General features: G+C 45.2%; 1 long non-coding RNA gene across 1 annotated transcript; it reads left to right on the top strand.

Annotated features, from left to right (window-relative positions):
* Positions 1-587: 587 nt before the first annotated feature.
* LOC124017528 lies at positions 588-2,152 on the top strand. The gene is made up of 2 exons (XR_006835501.1): positions 588-706; positions 1,320-2,152. It is a non-coding gene; the product is annotated as an uncharacterized LOC124017528 (long non-coding RNA).
* Positions 2,153-20,308: the final 18,156 nt, after the last annotated feature.

The following is a 20,308-nucleotide window of genomic DNA, read 5'->3' as shown; positions in this document are numbered from 1 at the left end:
ACCGTTTGGTTGGTTTGTTGTTGTGATATGGTCCTCCAGAAGAGAATTCTACGGACACTATGAAGGGACAAATTAATTGAATTGCGTTGTGATAATTTGTTTATTTTTAGCGTAAGAGGTGGCCATAAGAACTGTTTATGTGTAAAACATGTCTTTCATAATAGCCAACATTTTGAAAACCATAGGCTATAACCTATAATAGTATTGTAGAAAATTCCCCCATCATGTTCAGGGAGAACAACTGTGATACAGCTTAGAAGGAAGGGAGACCCGAGCCTAATATGTCAAGATCTTCAAATTATAAACCTGTGAATTAATAGGGATATTCATTGACCGTTACAGGCATATAGGCCTAAAAAAAAGCCCATTATTAATAAAACCAAAGGCAAGTATTTGTATTGCTGAAAGTCACACCCTTATATTTTGTCAAAGAAGAGGACTTAGTGGTGTGGTTTATCACGAGGTTTCGGATAAAGTGTAGGTTTCCATTGGAGGATAAGACAGGTGGTTTTGGGGATGCGCCTTTTATGACCTGACGTCACATGGTGTGGGTATAAAATCCCTTAGATTTGTCCTCCAGTCATTCACTGTGAAAAAGCCATCGACAGGATAGTGAGACTACGCGGCTGAGAAAGAAACCGACAACAACATGGCTAAAATGTTGACGGCTTACATTGGATTCGTTCTCCTTGCCATGCCATCACAGGTAGATTAATATCTTATAAATTGACTTACTCTTTACCATGTTTGTTTCTAATCTGTTTTAATTAGGGTGTCCATTTTGTTTAATAAATGCATTTCAACAGGTGTAACATTGGCTTTTGAAACCATAAATGGATCATACTGAATTTAAATTTAGCGGTTATTGGCAATTGGTGGGTTTTCTCATTGAGAACCTAATGATGGCGTGGATACTTTATAATAAGACTCATCTGAGGAGAACGCCAAAATGTATTCGAAATCTAACGTGCCTTAGTAGGCGCAATTTTGAATCCAGGAATGACAATTGACCTATGTTATGAACACATTTCCCACAAGGTGAGGGCTCGATTTAATTTAATGACATTTTATTTGAAGTGCATTTTGTTTGGGAAACATATTTGCCTTGGGGTTATTTTCTTAGGCACAGGACTACCTACACCCTATGTAGGCTAGATCTGAACTTTACGCATGCGTTTTTTGCAGCTTGAAATTAGTCTGACGAAAGTATGATGATTTGGGAATTGTGCGGATTTGTCAAATGTTTCATATTAATTTAAGTTTCACATGTGAACTTTATGGCCAATGGTCAGTCAGTGACGCTCCCATGCTTGTTTTAGGTCCACGCGCAAAACACTACCACAAAGTCCCCTGCCATGACTGCTATGACCGAAGCTGGCGGCGCGAGTTCCAACATGACCAAGATGCCCGATGTTGTCGCTACCAAGAACATCACTATTCCCAAAGGAGCCAGTGTGTCCTTGCTGTCCAGCTCGGTCACGCTCTTTTCCATTGCGTTGGCTGGCGCTCTCCTACACGGCCGCTTCTAGAAGGCTCCTGTGCACGGAACAGACACTGCAATGACTAATATTAGCGGCCTAGATGGGGAAATTGTTTTAGGAAGAGCACACTTTTATAACTTAAAGGCAGTCGTGTTCACCTAACCATAGAGTGCAATTAGGCTGTTGCAGTGCTGCAGAACACCTTACTAAATCACTGATGGGATTTCTTATTTGGGCTCACACCTCCCTGGCCACTTCAAACCAGTAGGCCTATACAACTTGTGCATTGGCCATCGGGCCTATGGTGTGGACCCCTCCATGGCGGCAGGCCATGACGAGGATGTGTGAAACTGGACTCTTTGACTCGTTTGGTCCCACTGATCTTGTGTAGATGGCAGGGTTGTGTTTTTAAATGTATGAAGTGTAAATTTGCGCAGTGTTTGGGTAGTCTACTAATATAAGGAAGTTGGGGTGCATTGTGGAACGTAATGTATCCAGTAGTCTGATCTTTGGCATGCATAGCTGAAGTGTTTCTAAACCGGCAACTGCAATGGACACTGAAGCTTGACTATTTGAAGTATCATTTTTAGTTTAAATTGTCATGTGTTAACTAATTATTTGAAATGTATTTGTTCTTGTAGGCTACAATAAAATTACATGGGCCTAACTGATTTGTGTGTCTCTGTAGTCTAAAGCTTGACGTGCCAACTAATTGGCTCTGTTCCATTTGTCTCCAGACCTGGCTAGGCTATCGTGGCCTAGTAGGAACGGTGCATACTGACCAATTTGACTTAAGTGTGACGTTGAGCCACATTTTTCAATGTCAGTGTTTGAGACCCTTGGTTCACTCCTGTGCAGTATTCAGTTTCTGTCACCTTTTGAAGTTAAAGTTTTGGATGTGGTTGAAAAACGTTTAGGTATTAATTTTGAATGTTTAACTGATAAGGTTTGGTGGGGTTAAAACAAACGGGTACCGCGAGGCTTGAACACAACCTTAAGATTGGCATTATTTTAGCTAGTGACTATTAGCATTGCTAGTTAGACAATTTGCTAGTAATTAACATTGCCATCTCTAGAAAATTTCACATAGCAGTTTCCTAACTTGCTTTTAGCAAAGTCATCGTACGGTGTTTCCATGCCACTATGTGTAATTTGACAACTGTCACATTAGCCTGGGGTGCAACCAATGTCTAGGGCACAAATTGAATGCAGTTGTGGTACTCATGGCTGACGTGTACTGAGAAGAAAAACTAAAACCAACCCAGGGCCATAGCAAAATATGTCAGATGGGCACTGGCCTGAATCTAATCCAATCAGGAACCAGTCTACATCTGTAAAGTGTCACATTAGCTTCCAAACAATTGTTTCTTGAGCTATTTTTATAATTGAGGGATGACCATTGTTTCTGTTAGTGCACAGTTGGGTGCCAGTCTGATCCCCCTATTTCTGAACGGATGCTGGGACCTACCAGATTGCCTGCTGCAGTTATTCGAAATGTCCAGTTTGCAGCCCAACATGCTGGTCTTCTCTAGGCTGCAAGGGGGCCCTTATCAGCATCATGCAGACATGCCCTCGCTGTGAGCATTCCTGTGAAAGGAACAATCTGCCACATGTTGACCAGCAACCTTCACCTGTCACTGGCAACTGCTTTCACAGGCTCATTTGTACAAAAACAAAAGGTAACCTTGACATTTAACCCAATTGTGAATCATTTTTGAAGACATTTGATTATTTAGATGCATATACTGCCCTGCCAATCAAAAAGGCAGTAACTGCTCATTTGGTCAAATGCTTTATTAAATACATGCTTAATCATCCGGACAAGTATCCTGCCTTGTATTGTTTTGGAGAAAATGGGGTCATATTAGCAGTAACTGTATATGATGGTGATACAATCATCAAATTGATTTATATAGCCCAGAACAGTTGAAACTGGAACAGCAGCACAGCGGACTGCCTTTTGAGATGATTTTTGGGATGATTTTTGGGAGGGATGTGCCTGCACTCTGATCTGTTGGGAAGTGTGGGGAGTCAGCTATGTGAGCAGTCAGTTTGCCAGTCTGATGTTCAGATGTCATGTTCAGTTGTCACTTGTGCCCAGGCCAAAGCTGGTTTACAACTTCTGCCTGACTTGTGTGATAGTCTGTGCGAGGGGGGAACCAAAGGGTCCAGAAAGTCACGCCGCCAGCGGTGTCTTGAGTATGTGGGAACCCCTGTACCTGTTGCTGATGTGTCTGGGTTAGAGTTGCAATGGAATGTTCAGCAAAATTTTGCTACACTGCAGAAGTCTGATGCAACCTTAAATGTTTGACAAGGCCTTAGCTGGGGACAGTCAATCTTCATGTGGGGGGGATTTAAATGGTAGACAACCACATACTCTACCTTGGGTTAGAGGCAGATAGCAGGAAGTTGGTGGTGCCATCTACCTGTAGACTACTTGTTCCCAACCTTGCACATACAGTTCCATGGGCAGGTCATCTAGGGCAATATAAGACCGATCTTAGGCTCCTGTTTCTTTTGGCCCTCCATGTATACTGATGTACAAACCTACTGCAAATCATGCCCCACGTGTCAGAAAACCAGTGCTGTCTGTAGGTCTGACCAGGCTCCTCTATGTTCACTGCCAGTTATCTCTACCCCATTCAAGAGAATTGCAATTGACATGGTTGGACCCTTGGAGAAGAGTAGCGCAGGTTACAAGTATATATTGGTGATCTGTGACTATGCCACCTGGTTCCCAGAAGCCTTCCCACCCTGTTCCATAACCACTCCAAAAATAATCAGTGCTCTTGTTCAGTTCTTCTCTCGTGTAGGAATCCCAGATGAAATCCTGACGGACCAAGGGACAAACTTTACCTCGTGACTGATGGTTAAACTCCACCGACAGCTGGGCATTCAAGGCTTCAGGACCACTCCCTACCATCCCCAAACTGATGGGCTCGTAGAGAGATTCAACCAAATGCTCAAGAACATGCTGAGGAAGTTTGTGGCTGACACTGGTAGAGACTGAGATAAGTGGTTACCCTTTCTGCTTTTTGCGTACAGGGAGGTGCCTCAGGCATCGACAGGTTTCTCACCATTCGAACTCCTCTATGGATGGCCTATGCAGTGACCACTGGACCTGCTGAGAAGGTTCCCCAGTAGCTACCCCAGGACAGGGGATTGTCCAGTACTTCCTTCAGATGTGAGACAGGTTGGAGTGGTACCGAGAGGAAGCTAGGGCATACCTTCAGCAAGCCCAGAAGAGAGGGTATGACCAGCACGCTCACCACAGAGTTTGAGCCAAGACCGAAAGTCCTGCTCCTCCTTCCCTCATCTACCAGCAAGCTCCTTGCGCAATGGCAAGGACTGTACCTAATCGGGAAGAAGATGGGCCCGGGTGACCTACGAGGTGCCTGCGCCCGGACAAGGGTAAGAAGAAGCAAACCAAATCATGTGAACCTCCTCAAGGCCTGGGAGGAAAAAGAGGAACTATCCAAGGGAAAGTCCTTTCTGGTCCACAGAGGACGAGTCGGATGGTGTCACAGAGGCAAGGAAAGGACGAGCAGAAGCCATACTCACCTAGAAGAAAACAAACAAGATGAGCTGAAGCAGCTGTTTGGCAAGTATCCGGCCCTCTTCAGTCAGAGACCAGGAAGAACCAAAGTCCTAGAATACGTCCTTCGTTTGAAGCCTGGCCAGAACCCTGTTACCCAGCATCCTTACCGTGTGCCTGAGCGGCTGGTGGTAGCCCTCAAGGAAGAGGTCCACACCATGATAGAAAGGGATGTTGTCGAGCCATCTTCAAGTGAATGGAGCAGCCCTATTGTCATTGTCCCATCATTGTGCGTCTGCATGGACTTCTGTAAGGTGAATACCATCTCCCAGTTTGATGCCTACCCCATGCCCGCATTGATGATTTACTGGAGAGAATAGGTAGAGCTCATTATATCACCACATTGGATCTCTGCAAAGGGTACTGGCAGGTGCCCCTGGATGAACAAGCCAAGGCCTACACTGCATTCCGGACGCCATTGGGCCAGTTCAAGGTCATGCCGTTTGGCCTTCATGGGGCCCCTGCGACTTTCCAGAGGCTGATGGACAAGGTCCTCCAGGACTGTGATGATTACTGTGCTGCTTACTTGGATGATGTGGTGATCTACAGCCACCCCTGGGAGGAGCACATACAGCATCTTAGCAGAGTCCTGGGGAAGATCCATGATGCAGGCCTCACGCTTAACCTCCTGAAGTGTGAGTGGCTGAGATTTCTCGTGCAGGTGGACACTTCGACTGTGGGAATTGGAGCTGTACTGGCCAAAGGGGAGCCAGGAGAAGAGCTTCCTGGACTGTACTGGAGTCGGAAACTGTTGCCCAGGGAAACCAGATATTCTACAATCGAAGGAGTGCCTGGCTATAAAGTGGGCCCTAGATAGTAACGGAGACTATCTTCTTTGGAGGGAATTTGACCTGCACACAGACCACAGAGCCCTGACCTGGATCCAGAACATGAAGGACCGGAATTCTTGTGTGACCAGGTGGTATCTGGAGCTCCAGCCCTTCAGGTTCTGTGTCCGTCACAAGGCAGGAAAAGAGAACGTCACGGCGGACTACCTATTAAGCCTCCGAACCTGGTCACTTCAGGAGAGGAGGAAGGTAATGTGACGTAGAACTCTCTCGCTCGCTCTCTTTTTTGTTCGTATAGTCCAGTAATCCAAATGCACAAAGCGCGGGCACAAAGTAGGATGTTTTTTAACATAAATTTTAAATAATATTCCAACCAGACAATGCCTTTGTCTTTTTGGAAAGGAACGGAGCTCGGGCTCACGGCCACTCTCGAGACTTAGCTAAAGGCTTTCAGCCAGACCACTGGTTCAAACAGCTCTTATTCGCTCCCCTTTCATAGAAGCCTTAGGAAGTGTAATCTGACCCCACAGACACTGGATATTCGATAGGCATTCACTTGAGAACTACAAACCTCAGACTTCCTGGTTGGATTTTTCTCAGGTTTTCACCTGCCATATGAGTTCTGTTATACTCACAAACATTATTTTAATAGTTTTGGAAATGTTAGTGTTTCCTATCCAAATCTAATAATTATATGCATATTCTAGCCTCTGGGCTTGAGTAACATGCAGTTTACTCTGGCCATGCTTTTCATCCAAACTTCCCAATGCTGCCCCCTATCCCTAAGGAGTAAATACATTCCACACCTTAAGTGAAGCCACTCCAACCAAATTCAAGTCTCACTGGCTCACACCTCCCCGGCCACTTCAAACCAGTAGGTCCACAAACTCCTTGTGCACTGGTCCCAAGCTCATAGGACCCACAGTTCGGTGCCCTCCATGGAGACGGTCCACGATGAGGATGTACAAAACTCTGCTCTTTGACTTGTTTGGTCCCACTGTTCCTGTGGGAACAGTAGGCTACAATAAAAGGCTACATTAATATGGGTCTAACTTGTCCGGTTTCTGTATTAATGCTTGACATGCAAACTAATTGGCTCTGCTCAATTTCAGTCTCCAGATCCTACATACTTTAAGCTAGGTTATTTAGGCCTAGTAGGGATTTTCAAAGTTAAAACTAGTTTAACTTCCCACAATTAGTTACTATACTTTAGCTTTACTATAGTGTTGTCATATTTGCCATTCTTCCTCAGGCAGTCATTTTTCAGCCTTTGTCAACTAAATGTGACCTACTAGCCTAGATCAACTTTCACTTTCATGGCACTTTGAACATATACAGTGTCTTCAGAAAGTATTCACACCCCTTGATTTCCACACTTTGCTGTTTCAAAGTGGGATTAAAATGTATTTAATTGTCTTGTCCAAAATCTACACAAAATACTGTAGTCAAAGTGGAAGAGAAATGCTAATTTAAAAAATGGATAATAAAACTCTTGATAAATCAACCCACTAAGTCAATACATGTTAGACTCACCTTTGGCAGAAATTACAGCTGAGTCTTCCACATTTTATGCAGTATTACTTTGACTCATCTGAACTGGGTCCTGGACTTCCTGATGGGCCAATCCCAGGTGGTGAAGGTATGCAAGACCTTCGCAATGCTGATTCTAAATACGGGGACCCCACGAGTGCATGCTCAGCCCCCTCCTGTACTCCCTATTAACCCATGACTGCATGGCCATGCATGACTCCAATTCAGTCTGCAGACACAAGTGGTAGGCCTGATTACCAACAACAACTTGGCAGCCTACAGTGCAGAGTCGTGCTAGCAAAATAACCTCTCCCTCAACATCAACAAAACGATGGAGCTGATTGTGGACTTAAGGAGACAGCAGAGGGAGCATGCCCACATCAACAGGGCTGCAGTGGAGATGGTGAAAAGCTTTACATTCCTTGGCATGCACAACACTCAACCTGAAAGGGTCCATCCACACAGACGGCGCCTCTTCAACCACAGGATGCTGAAGAAGTTTGGCTTGCCCCCTAAGAACCTCACAAACCTTTACAAGGGCTGTTCAACCCGCTACGTGGGGTGGCAGGGTGGCCTAGTGGTTAGAGCGTTGGACTAGTAACCGAAAGGTTGCAAGTTCGAATCCCCGAGCTGACATGATACAAATCTGTCGTTCTGCCTCTGAACAGGCAGTTAACCCACTGTTCCTAGGCTGTCATTGAAAATAAGAATTTGTTCTTAACTGACTTGCCTGGTAAAATAAAAAATACCATCTAGAAGGCGGAGAGCGTACAGATGCATCAAAGCTGGGACCAAGAGACTGACAAACAGCTTCTATCTCCAGGCCATCAGACTAAATAGTCACCACTAGACTAAATAGTCACCCAGTACTCAACCCTGCACATTAGACTGCTGCCCTATGTACATAGTCATTGAACACTGGTCACCTTAATGTTTACATGCTGTTTTACCCACTTCATATACTGTACTGTATTCTAGTCTATCTTATATAACTTCTGCTGTGTACACCTTATCTATTCATATAATGTCTATACACTCCATTTACCTATTAGGAACACATTCCTAATATTGAGTTGCACCCCATTTTTCCCTCAGAACAGCCTCAATTCATGGGCCATGGACTCTAAAGGTGTCAAGTTTTCCACAGGGATGCTGGCCCATGTTGACACCAATGCTTCCCACACTTGTGTCAAGTTGGCTGGATGTCCTTTGGGTGGTTCACCATTCTTGATACACACGGGAAACTGTTGCCTGTGAAAAACCCAGCAGCGTTGCAGTTCTTGACACACTCAAAACAGTGCACCTGTCATCTACAACCATACCTTGTTCAAATGCACTTAAATACTTTGACATTGCTCGTTCTAATATTTCTATATTTCTTAATTCCTTTATTTTTATTTGTTGGATTTGTGTGTATTGTATTGTTTGGTATTACTGCACTGTTGGAGCTAGGAACATAAGCATTTCACTACATCCATGAAAACATCTGCAAACTATGTGTACTCGACCAATGACATTTGATTATTGCAAACCAGAATGCATGTTTTGGAATAATTTTATTTTGAATCCCGCTCCCGGCTTAGACAGGGCTTAGACTGATTAGTACCAACAATAAGGGGTTAAATACATGTACAAAATAAATAAATGTTTCCTGATCTTATATCTCTCAGGCATGGCACAAGTATTTCATAACAAATTTCCTTTTGATTTTTTTTGGGGGACAGCAAAATGATCCTTGGTATGACCGTCTTAAAACAATTCCATATAGTTTAGTGGAGCCTCCTCCCCCGGCTTAGACTGTAATAGGTTAAGGACATGTGTACTCCTGAATTTATTTAGACTTGCCATTACAAAATGGTTGAATAGTGATTGACTCAAAACATTTTAGCTTTATATTTTTTATTAATTAGGAAATGTTTCCAAATACATAATTCCACTTTGACATAATGGGGTATTCTATTTTGTGTAGATCAGTGACACAAATCTACATTTAATCCATTTTAAATTCAAGCTGTAACACAACAAAATGTGGAAAAAGTTAAGGGGTGTGAATACTTTCTGAAGGCACTGTAAACTGTCATCTTGGTCGACATTTTGTGTGCTTGCTGAAAGCAAGACTAGTCTAGTAGGCTACTCTTACTTACTTTTATTAATATTCTATTTTGCCTCTAGCACTAAAACTCTTTAAACTATAAACACAATCAACTTTAAAATGCGCAGATGGCCCCAACTTAGACTGCTTGATACTATTTAGACTTTTTGTAATACCATATTTGTATGAAACTCGATGCATGTCAATGACCATCTACTTTAATGGTCAAACATTCAAAATTCTAGATGCTACTTCTTGAACCGCTTAAACTATCAAATCAATCAATGTTGAAATGTGCATAGTGACGCAACTTTACGTGTATACAGCTTTTTGATACCATTTATTAATTTTAAACTATAAACATTTAATTGGCATAAACATGCAACCTCATGGATTCAATGGGAGAATCTCATTTGGTTTTCTTTGCCTCCTCCTCTGTCCTCTCCTCACCTCATTTTGAAAAAGATCATCGAGGAGAGGGAACGTGGAAACAAATGATATTATGAACACAGCAGTGCAACTGATAGCTGCCGTCTTACAGGCAGGCTCCAGACCAATTCTGCCATTTTGCGTTTTACGCTGATCGTAACTTTTTTTTGTACATAATATTTCATCCATTTCCTATGACCGAAAGCAACTTTGGACATCAGAACAACGATCCCTAACCTCGATTTGGATGAAGATTTCTTATTTCAGCGAGTCGGCAGCTGTGGACGTGCTGCACATTTCAGGACCTTAATCCACGGGACTCAAAAGGGGAAGTGACGGTGCAAGAGTGGGCTCCATGACGAGAATACACAGGTGAGAAAATAAACCGCCTCTACCCTCCATTCTGTTGGTGAACGTACAACCACTGAAAACAATCAGGTCAAGCTCCGTTCGAGACTATCAATGGGACCTTAAGAAATGTAATGTCTTGTGTTTTTCAGAGTCGTGGCTGAGCAAGGACATGGATAATATATATCTAGTTGGTTTTATATGCATCGTAAAAACCGAACGGCAGCTTTGTGTAAGGTTAAGTTATGGGGGGAGGTGTGTGTCGCTTAACAACAGCTAGTGCGTGATCTCTAATTTAAGGAAGTCTTAAGGTTTTGCTCGCCTGAGTTAGAATACCTCATGATGAGCTGCAGACCATACCATCCCTAGGAGGGGTGCGCCACTTGAGTGGGTTGAGTCACTAACGTGATCTTCCTGTGATCTTCCTTGGGTTTGTGCCGTGGGGGGAGATCTTCGTGGACTATACTCAGCCTTGTCTCAGGGTAGTAAGTTGGTGGTTTGCGGATATTACATTTACATTTAAGTCATTTAGCAGACGCTCTTATCCAGAGCGACTTACAAATTGGTGCATTCACCTTATGACATCCAGTGGAACAGTCACTTTACAATAGTGCATCTAAATCTTAAAGGGGGGGGGGGGGTGAGAAGGATTACTTATCCTATCCTAGGTATTCCTTAAAGAGGTGGGGTTTCAGGTGTCTCCAGTGGTGTGGGGGCTGTGCTTTGGCAAAGTTGGTAGAGTTATATCCTAGCTGGTTGGCCCTGTCTGGGGGTACTGTCGGATGGGGCCACAGTGTCTCCTGACCCCTCCTGTCTCAACCTCCAGTATCTATGCTGTAATAGTTTGTGTTGGGGGGTGAGGGTCAGTCTGTTATATCTGGTGTAATTCTCCTGTCTTATCCAGTATCCTGTGTGAATTTAAGTATGCTCCCTCTAATTCTCTCTCTCTCCCTCCCCTCCAGGAGAACCTGAGCCTGGGACCATGCCTCAAGACTACCTGGCCTGATGACTCCTTGCTGTCCCCAGTCCACCAGGTCGTGCTGCTGCTCCAGTTTCAACTGTTCTGCCTGCGGCTATGGAACCCTGACCTGTTCACTGGACTAGCTACCTTGTCCCGGACCTGCTGTTTTCGGCTTTCTCTCTCTACTGCACCTGCTGTCTCGAACTCTGGATGCTCGGTTATGAAAAGCCAACTGACATTTACTCCTGAGGTGCTGGCCTGTTGCACCCACTACAACCACTGTGATTATTATTACTTGACCCTGCTGGTCATCTATGAACGTTTGAATATCTTGGCCATGTACTGTTATAATCTCCACCCGGCACAGCCAGAAGAGGACTGGCCACCCCTCAGAGCCTGGGTCCTCTCTAGGTGTTTTCCTAGGTTCCTGCCTTTCTAGTGAGTTTTTCCTAGCCACCATGCTTCTACATCTGCATTGCTTGCTGTTTGGGGTTTTAGGCTGGGTTTCAGTATAGCACTTTGTGACATAGGCTGGTGTAAAAAGGGCTTTATAAATACATTTTATTAATTGATTATGCTAGCAAAAAGTTGCTGGCACGGAGACTGTACTCAATGAGCTGTATTCCGCCATAAGCAAAGAGGAAAAAGCTAATCCAGAGGCGGCGCTCTAGTGACCGGGGACTTTAATGCAGGGAAACTTAAATCCGTTTTACCAAATTTCTATCAACATGTTAAATGTGCAACCAGAGGGGATAAAAACTCTACCACGTGTCGTCCACACACAGAGACGTCGCCCTCCATTTGGCAAATCTGACCATAATTCTATCCTCCTGACTCCTGATTACAAGCAAAAATGAACGCAGGAAGCACCAGTGACTTTGTCAATAAAAAAGTGATCAGATGAAGCAGATGCTAAGCTACAGGACTGTTTTTGCTAGCACAGACTGGAATATGTTACAGTATTCTTCCGATGGCAATGAGGAGTACACCACATCAGTCATTGGCTTAATCAATAAGTGCATCGATGACGTCGTCCCAACAGTGACAGTTATTACATACCCCAACCAGAAGCCATGGATTACAGGCAACATCCGCACTGAGCTAAAGGCTAGAGCTGCTGCATTCAAGGAGCGGGACTCTAACCCGGAAGCTTATAAGAAATCCCGCTATTCCCTCCGACGAACCATCCAACAGGCAAAGCGTCAATACAGGACTAAGATCGAATCGTACTACACCGGCTCAGATGCTCATCGGATGTGGCAGGGCTTGCAAACCATTACAGACTACAAAGGGAAGCACAGCTGAGAGCTGCCCATTGACACAAGTCTTCCCGGACGAGCTAAACTACTTCTATGCTCGCTTTGAGGCAAATAACACTGACACATGCATGAGAGCACCAGCTGTTCCGGACGACTGTGTGATCACGCTCTCTGCAGCCGATGTGAGTAAGACCTTTAAACAGGTCACCATTCACAAAGCCGCAGGGCCAGACGGAGTACCAGGACATGTACTGCGAGCCTGCGCTGACCAACTGGCAAGTGTCTTCACTGACATTTTCAACCTCTCCCTGTCCAAGTCTGTAATACTAACATGTTTTAAGCAGACCACCATATTCCCTGTGCCCAAGAACACCAACGTAACCTGCCTAAATGACTACCGACCCGTAACACTCACATCTGTAGCCATGAAGTGCTTTGAAAGGCTGGTCATGGCTCACATCAACACCATCATCCCAGAAACACTAGACCCACTCCAATTTGCATACCGCCCTAACACATCCACAGATGATGCAATCTCAATTGCATCCACACTGCCCTTTTGTTAAAGGAATTAAATTCCTCTGTTTTTAATACCCAATTCAAATCAAACACTGTCAATTCATAAGAATTTGTATGACCCTTATTTGTATAAAATGGACAGAGCCCAGTCTTAAAGTCAACCAGCAGCTTTTATTCACGAGAGTACTGCCCATTACACATTTTAACACAGGTTATAAACTGAAAATGACGTCATTAGTTTTAGTACTAGCCCGTGTCATCTCTGCTCTAGTACAATGGCTATATGGTTCTCACATGTCTCTCCCAATTAAGATAATATATGACCGAGCCAAGGCCAGCTTGTGTAGATAAGCCTTCTAGCCAGTCTGGCTATAAGTTCATTAATTTCTACCATGGTACAGACTGTCATTGTTCTAATTCTTGATTATATTTACACACATTATATTCAGTACTAGGATTAAAAAGAAATGTCATACATATACAGTAACATAATAGTATTATGATTAGTACATATGCAGTGACATAATAGTATTCTGATTAGTCAGTCCTGATTGAAATGTATACATAATTAGTCATCATTGATAAAAATTCCCTTTCTCACCTGGACAAAAGGAACACACCTATGTGAGAATGCTATTAATTAATGACAGCTAAGCATTCAGCACCATAGTGCCCTCAAAGCTCATCACTAAGCTAAGGACCCTGGGACTAAACACCTCCCTCTGCAACTGGATCCTGAACTTCCAGATGGGCTGCCCCTGGTGGTAAGGGTAGGTAACAACCCATACGCCACACTGATCCTCATCACAGGGCCCCCTTGCTCAGTGTCCTCCTGTGCTCCCTGTTCACTCATGACAGCACAGCCAGGCATGACTCCAACACCATCATTAAGTTTGCCGATGACACAACAGTGGTAGGCCTGATCACCGACAACGATGAGACAGCTTATAGAGAGGAGGTCAGAGACCTGGCCGTGTGGTGCCAGGACAACAAGCTCTCTCTCAACGTGATCAAGACAAAGGAGATGATTGTGGACTACAAGAAAAGGAGGACTGAGTACTCCCCCATTCTCATCGACGGGGCTGTAGTGGAGCAGGTTGAGAGATTCAAGTTCCTTGGTGTCCACATCACCAACAAACTAACATGGTCCAAGCACACCAAGACAGTCGTGAAGAGGGCACGACAAAACCTATTTGCCCTCAGGAGACTGAAAAGATTTGACATGGGTCCTTAGATCCTCAAAAGGTTCCAAAGCTGCACCATCGAGAGCATCCTGACTGTTATGGCAACTGCTTGGCCTCCGACCGCAAGGCACTACAGAGGGTAGTGCGTACGGCCCAGTACATCTATGGGGCCAAGCTTCCTGCCATCCAGGACCTCTATACTAGGCGGTGTCAGAGGAAGGCCCTAAAAATTGTCATAGACTCCAGCCATCCTAGTCATAGACTGTTCTCTCTGCAACCACATGGCAAGTGGTAACAGTGCCAAGTCTAGGTCCAAGAGGCTTCTAAACAGCTTCTACCGCCAGGCCATATGACTCCTGAACATCTAATCAAATGGCTACCCAGACTATTTGCATTGCTCCCCCCACCCCCTCTTTTACGACGCCGCTACTCTCTGTTATTATCTATGCATAGTCACTACCTATATGTACATATTATCTCAATTACCTCAACTAACCGGTGCCCCTGCACATTGACTCTGTACCGGTACCCCCTGTATATGGTCTCCCTATTGTTATTTTACTGCTGATTTTTACTGCTGCTCTTCAATTACTTGTTCCTTTTATTTTTTAAACTGCATTGTTGGTTAGGGGCTTGTAGGTAAGCATTTCACTGTAATGCCTACCTACACCTGTTGCATTTTGCGCATGTGACTAATACAATTTGATTTGAGTATGTTGATAAAATGTGTACATATGCTTTGATTGCAGGTTTGAAACCTGTTATCAAAATGGATATTGCGGGGTTAGTGGACCAACATTTTTCATTGGGATGAAATAGTAAAGGAGGTTTTGAGAATGGAATCAAATACAGCCACAATGAAAGTCACCTTGTTTTAGGTGTGGAGCCGTTGGTCATTGCAAAAGTGAGTGTAGTGGCAGTAGAGCTCAAAATTGGCTTAAATTACGACAGGATAAGTATTATATTTAGCGGGGTTACAGGAAGAATCAAAAGCGATACAGCTACTACCTATATCTTTGAACAGGTCCAAAACCCAGATCATTTTACACAATGACGGAGGTGGAGACAATTTTGGGCTTTGATAATCCTTGCCAGAATCAAAGAAAGGGGATTCTAAAAGGCAACATGTAAACATTGGCAGTATACATGGGCACGAGAGCACGAATGATGTTTACAAATAGTCCAACTTTCTATCACGCCGCATTTAAACAATCGCTAAAGGGGGCAAATTTGAGGGTTCTGTGTTGGATCAGTATGTAGTTAATTGGTTATTGGCAATAACAGACAAAGAAAGTCATATGCCAGATGTCACCACATTAGTAAACTATTTGGCAGAGCAGGGTCACAAGGCATCATATGGGAAAGTACAACCAGCGAAAGAAGAGATAACATATTTGGGGGTTTCGATTTTGGATGTCATGAAGCACATTACAAGTGATCGAGTAGGAACAATGCATTCTTTGGAACGAACGAACAATCCTTGCAGACTCAGGAAAACCAGAGGTTTTTTTTCAATCTTATGAGACACTTTATTCATTATTCTGAAATAGCTTTATAGAATTGACGAAAGGGAGGAGGGGTCACGAGACGTTAGAGTGGAGTTAATAGTGTGAGGAAGCGTTTGTCGAACTAAAGGAGCAATTGGGTCAGGCTCCAGCATTGGGGTTGCCGAGCCTAAAATGACCTTTTACATTTTAGACCAAAACGATTAATGAGTGGAGGGAGGACAGTGGAATCCATGTGAACAGAAATGATCATGTTTTGTCTGTCATTTAACACTATTTGTTCACATGGTTAAGTAACGATAGACGGAAAGCCAGAGTTAGAGTATAGTAGAGATTGTAGAGGGAAACAAGTGTTCGAGTGGAAACGACATGTACCGGGTGATGGTGATTGAGAGGGCTTCTGAGTTAAGGAAACAGAGATGTGGATTAATCAGAAAGTTAATTGATTTATTTGATCAAAGTTGTGACATCCCGTGGGTTTACTATCTGCAGGAGGTCAGCTGTATGGAACCTTGCAGGAAGGAGCACAGAGTTGTGTGAACTGTGACAAAACGCAGTTATACTGTTGAGCTCTCGTGCTATCAACCTCATTCTATCTTGATGTGCACAGACAAGCCAATCGCTGTTTAAACTATGTTTTGAACCTGTTTCCACACATCTGCTAAACTGCCACGTAGACAAAAGAGGATGTACCTTTCTATAACATTTAACATTTACATAAGTCATTTAGCAGACGCTCTTATCCAGAGCGACTTACAAATTGGTGCATTCACCTTATGACATCCAGTGGAACAGTCACTTTACAATAGTGCATCTAAATCTTAAAGGGGGGGGGGTGAGGGAATACTTATCCTATCCTAGGTATTCCTTAAAGAGGTGGGGTTTCAAGTGTCTCCGGAAGGTGGTGATTGACTCCGCTGTCCTGGCGTCGTGAGGGAGTTTGTTCCACCATTGGGGGGGCCAGAGCAGCGAACAGTTTTGACTGGGCTGAGCGGGAGCTGTACTTCCTCAGTGGTAGGGAGGCGAGCAGGCCAGAGGTGGATGAACGCAGTGCCCTTGTTTGGGTGTAGGGCCTGATCAGAGCCTGGAGGTACTGAGGTGCCGTTCCCCTCACAGCTCCGTAGGCAAGCACCATGGTCTTGTAGCGGATGCGAGCTTCAACTGGAAGCCAGTGGAGGGAACGGAGGAGCGGGGTGACGTGAGAGAACTTGGGAAGGTTGAACACCAGACGGGCTGCGGCGTTCTGGATGAGTTGAAGGGGTTTAATGGCACAGGCAGGGAGCCCAGCCAACAGCGAGTTGCAGTAATCCAGACGGGAGATGACAAGTGCCTGGATTAGGACCTGCGCCGCTTCCTGTGTGAGGCAGGGTCGTACTCTGCGGATGTTGTAGAGCATGAACCTACAGGAACGGGCCACCGCCTTGATGTTGGTTGAGAACGACAGGGTGTTGTCCAGGATCACACCAAGGTTCTTAGCGCTCTGGGAGGAGGACACAATGGAGTTGTCAACCGTGATGGCGAGATCATGGAACGGGCAGTCCTTCCCCGGGAGGAAGAGCAGCTCCGTCTTGCCGAGGTTCAGCTTGAGGTGGTGATCCGTCATCCACACTGATATGTCTGCCAGACATGCAGAGATGCGATTCGCCACCTGGTCATCAGAAGGGGGAAAGGAGAAGATTAGTTGTGTGTCGTCTGCATAGCAATGATAGGAGAGACCATGTGAGGTTATGACAGAGCCAAGTGACTTGGTGTATAGCGAGAATAGGAGAGGGCCTAGAACAGAGCCCTGGGGGACACCAGTGGTGAGAGCGCGTGGTGAGGAGACAGATTCTCGCCACGCCACCTGGTAGGAGCGACCTGTCAGGTAGGACGCAATCCAAGCGTGGGCTGCGCCGGAGATGCCCAACTCGGAGAGGGTGGAGAGGAGGATCTGATGGTTCACAGTATCGAAGGCAGCCGATAGATCTAGAAGGATGAGAGCAGAGGAGAGAGAGTTAGCTTTAGCAGTGCGGAGCGCCTCCGTGATACAGAGGAGAGCAGTCTCAGTTGAATGACTAGTCTTGAAACCTGACTGATTTGGATCAAGAAGGTCATTCAGAGAGATGGGCTTTCAGCATTGAACTACTTGAGTGATGCTGGTTACTCCATTTTTGCTAATCTTATAATTAAGTGTGTTGGAAGAGTCTACATTCTCTCTCTTTTAGAATTTCCCCCACACCCTCCAACCTCATCACTAAGTTCAGGACCCTGGTACTCCCCCTGAAACTGAATCCTCAACTTCCTGACATGCCGCCCCCAAATGGTGAGGGTAGGCAACAACACATCTGCCAAGCTGACACTCATCATGGGGGTTCCTAAGGGGTGCGTTCTTAGTCTGCTCCTGTACTCCCTGTTCACCCATTTTTGCGTGGCCACGCGCTACTCCTACACCATCATGAAGTTTACTGGCGGCACGACGGTGGTTGGCCTGATCACCAACGACGATGAGACAACCTATAGGCAGGAGGTCACTGACCTGTGTCAAGATTATTAAGGAATTGTTGTCACATTGGTATGAAGCGATTCGGGAGACAGGCGCTTGAATGCGTAATAGTTTCTATATATTTCGTATATATTTTACAAATATTTTTAACCTCAGTTTCAACATACTCTCCTGCAACCCGTCTCGCCCAATGTGGTATGGATCTGCTATTTTCTATACTTTAGCACCGGAACCCCCAACAGAACCTAGCCAGCTAACTAGCTAGTAGTCAATTAGCCACTGCTAGCTGTCATCAGCTAACCTTAGCTCGGTCAACCCTGGCAGTCTACACAGCGGATTCAACCCAGAGCATACCGGACTGCTTTTTCTCCACATCTCCGGATTTCTATCGCAAGCTCTGAACCTTTTCGCCTGGATCTTCGCAGCAAGCTAGCTGCTATCTGAGTGGCTACCCCCTGGCTAACGTCTCTGTCCCTAAGCAACCACCAGTGAGCCTGGAACTAGCCTCGTGCTAGGCCCATCTCCCGGCTAGCTGAAGAGGTCCATCAGCCACGCCTTGGGCTACAATACCTATTTTGCCAATTGGCCTGGACCGCTTTTACTGCCGACATGGAGCTCCGCCGATCCATCACGACTGGTCTACTGACTTAATCTGCCCGAGGGGTTTCAACAGGCTCCTCCGTTGCGACTTTCCCTGAAGGCCCATCCGCTAGCCTACTAGTCGCGGCCGGCTAGCTGTCTAGAGCATATCGGACTGCTAGCTGAAGAGGACCATCAGACAATTTCTTGGGCTACAATACCTATTTTGCCAATTGGCCTGGACCCTTTAACTGCCTACACAGAGCCCTGACAATCCAACATGACTGGTCTGCCAACGTAACCGTCCGAGGGGGCTACAACAGACTCTTCCATTGCGACGTCCCCCTAAGGCCCTTCTGCTAGCCCCGGCCCGCTAGCTGTCTGAATCGCCGTGTCTCCAGCTCGCCTAGCTACCCACTGGTCCCTATGATCACTCGGATACGCATGCCTCTCTCTAATGTCAATATGCCTTGTCCATTGCTGTTTTGGTTAGTGATTGTTGTCTTATTTCACTGTAGAGCCTCCAGCCCTGCTCAATATGCCCTAGCTAACCCTTTTGTTTCACCCCCCACACATGCAGTGACCTCACCTGGTCTAAATGATGTCTCTAGAAACAAAACCTCTCTCATCGTCACTCAATGCCTAGGTTAGCTCCACTGTATTCACATCCTACCATACCCTTGTCTGTACATTATGCCTTGAATCTATTCTTCCGCGCCCAGATTCCCGCTACTTTTGCTCTCTGTTCCGAACGCACTAGACAACCAGTTCTTATAGCCTTTAGCTGTACCCTTACCCTACTCCTCCTCTGCTCCTCTGGTGATGTGGGGATTAATCCAGGCCCTGCAGCGCCTAACTCCACTCCCCAAAACATCCTGTGGCGTACAGCATTAGCATCGAATGCAACTTTTCAGGGAAGTTAGGAACCAATATACACAGGCAGTCAGGAAAGCAAAGGCTAGCTTTTTCAAACATAAATTTGCATCCTGTATCACAAACTCCCAAAGGTTCTGGGACACTGTAAAGTCCATGGAGAATAAGAGCACCTCCTCCCAGCTGCCCACTGTACTGAGGATAGGAAACACTGTCACCACCGATAAATCCACGATAATTGAGAATTTCAATAAGCATTTTTCTAAGGCTGGCCATACGTTCCACCTGGCTACCCCTACCCGGTCAACAGCCATGCACCCCCCACAGCAACTAGCCCAAGCCCCCCCCATTTATCCTTCACCCAAATCCAGATAGCTGATGTTCTGAAAGAGTTGCAAAATCTGGACCCCAAAAATCAGCTGGGCTAGACAATCTGGACCCTCTCTTTCTAAAATGATCTGCCACAATTGTTGCAACCCCTATTACTAGTTTTGTTCAACCTCTCTTTCATATCACCTGAGATCCCCAAAGATTGGAAAGCTGCCGCGGTCATCCCCTTCTTCAAAGGGGGAGACACTCTAGACGCAAACTGTTACAGACCTATATCTACCCTACCCTGCCTTTCCAATGTCTTCGAAAGCCAAGTTAACAAACAGATCACCAACCATTTCATATCCCACCGT

The sequence above is a fragment of the Oncorhynchus gorbuscha genome, unplaced genomic scaffold (genome assembly GCF_021184085.1).
Source record: "Oncorhynchus gorbuscha isolate QuinsamMale2020 ecotype Even-year unplaced genomic scaffold, OgorEven_v1.0 Un_scaffold_267:::fragment_2:::debris, whole genome shotgun sequence".
Taxonomy (NCBI): Eukaryota; Metazoa; Chordata; class Actinopteri; order Salmoniformes; family Salmonidae; genus Oncorhynchus; species Oncorhynchus gorbuscha.
Note: the sequence above shows the minus strand (reverse complement) of the source record. Positions and strands in the feature narration are given on the sequence as shown.